Consider the following 2,046-nt stretch of genomic DNA (forward strand, 5'->3'; position numbering starts at 1 on the left):
GGAGGTTCACTCCCAGTAACCCATAGCCTAAACCCAGATTTCGGGGGTTTCGAGAAATCTTGATCTACACCAAAAGTGGGTATTGCCCTACCTATTGGAGAAGTTTGGTTTCATTGGTGTGTACATTTGTTTAGTTATAGAGAAAACTCTCCTTGTCTTTTAAAGAAACTGAACAAGGGTTCCAAAACTTTACATTTTCCGGGATAGCCCCCTTGTGCTTAAAAGCGACTGTATATACATACAGTATAACTATACCATAACACGGATAGGTCGAACGCAGAAGACTCGAAATCAGGCATTGGTCGATCTTTGCCTGCGGTCCCATAAAAAAAATTCTTAATCTTTGTAAGGTATTCGTTGAACTACAGATCCCTTGAGCTACTGAGGCCGATCCCGACGAATTCAAACTATCCATGTTACAGTGAAACTCAGATATAGTAGAACAGACGGGACCAGCAGTTTTTCCCTGTTATAAGCGTGTCCTGTTATAACCATTATCAATGGAAACTACCAGTATCATTGTACCTTCCGCCTATATTATATTCAATTGCCGCAGATCCTTTCCCAGTGGGCTGTTTTGCTGACACTGAGATGGAATCGATCAGTGACCCCAACCCCGGGGTGGGGGTGGGGGGTTGAAAGTTTGTGTTTAGGCAATATCATACAAACAAGCGAAATATCTTGGTTGAGACAAATTTTATTAATTTGACGGATCAAAAGCAAGTTCATGTGCTGCTAGATCACTGTTATAAATCCGGGTCTGCGCAAATGTGAACCTTGTTCACATTACCTACACTTATAATAAATAGAGACCCAAAAAAAACAGGGATTTGATTTATCACTGTTTTATCCAAATTCCTGTCATAGCAGAGACTGTTATACATGGACTGGACTGTATATATTATATATCAGTCTAACCTGCTTTAGCGATTACCTGTCTATGACAATCACATGTACAAATGACCAATCCCCACTTCCCCCTCTTGCGTTTTTAAAATATAGTGACAAGATGATCATGCACCTGTGTAAGAAGACCACTTTTCTCCTTGACTATTAGATTTTCACAATAACACCTTTTTTCCTAACCAAGTAGTAAAAAATTAGAGATACAGTTTTACTGGGATCATTGCCAGAACTCTCAAGAGGCTGTACACCGGAAAAGTTCAATGTGTCTTGGAATATGGCATGGCTGCATGGGGAACCTGTGTCAAGTCCACTTTGACTGAGACAACAAAGTTTAAAACCAGGCTGCTCTTACCATCATAGCAGCTCTTAAATCAGCTGCAATTTATAACTGAATTTAAGGCGACTTCGGGAATACAACCCATGGAAGATTGCAAAGATCATCACACAAAAGGCAGAATTCTGGAGGCTAAGAAACACCCCATGAAGAATAGAATAACACAGCCCGTGCAAGACCAACTTTAAAGAGTAGGTAAGCTTTGCACTTATGAGCAAAGATCTGGAACATCAGTATCTGCTCATCCGTGAATATATCGCTGAAGAGGTTCCCCTGTGTACAAGATATCTCTTTCACTTCACACACAAAACTGTATCCATCCAGTTCCCAACAGGAGCGGAAGTCAAAGAAAGCCTTGAATATGTTGCTATGAAAATTGCGGCTTCTAGAATCAGATCTGACTCATGTTCCTCTCGCAATGTCGCCCTCCTCTCAGATGCCTGTTTTTATTTTACAAGCCCTTCAAACAGAAACAGCGAGTTGAATGAATTTCGAATGGGAATTTAAAATTTAAAAAAACCAAATCGCAGATACCGATGCCTGTTTTATTGAAAATTTTTATTTTGTAAAGCTTTTCCTGCAAAAATTTTGTTTGGCACTTCTTAACTTTGGTTAGGCTACTGCTGAACTTGCTGTAGTTGTACAGTAGAACACGACTACAGCGGTCCCGCTTCTTGTCGGAATCCCCCTTTTTTCTCTCTCTATGTAAACTCAATTACCTGTGCTCGGGTTTAGCGGGGCAAGGAAAGACCCGAACTCGGATGCAGCGGGAGAGATCAAGCGAGCTCTAGCTTAGGGGGGGGGGA

At 41.2% G+C, this 2,046-nt stretch overlaps 1 protein-coding gene across 3 annotated transcripts in view; it reads left to right on the forward strand.

Annotated features, from left to right (window-relative positions):
* Window positions 1-2,046, forward strand: part of LOC101858571 (F-box/LRR-repeat protein 3) — a 21,624-nt gene that overhangs the window by 4,447 nt on the left and 15,131 nt on the right. The window lies entirely within an intron of this gene.

The sequence above is a fragment of the Aplysia californica genome, unplaced genomic scaffold (genome assembly GCF_000002075.1).
Source record: "Aplysia californica isolate F4 #8 unplaced genomic scaffold, AplCal3.0 scaffold00520, whole genome shotgun sequence".
NCBI classification, from domain to species: Eukaryota; Metazoa; Mollusca; class Gastropoda; order Aplysiida; family Aplysiidae; genus Aplysia; species Aplysia californica.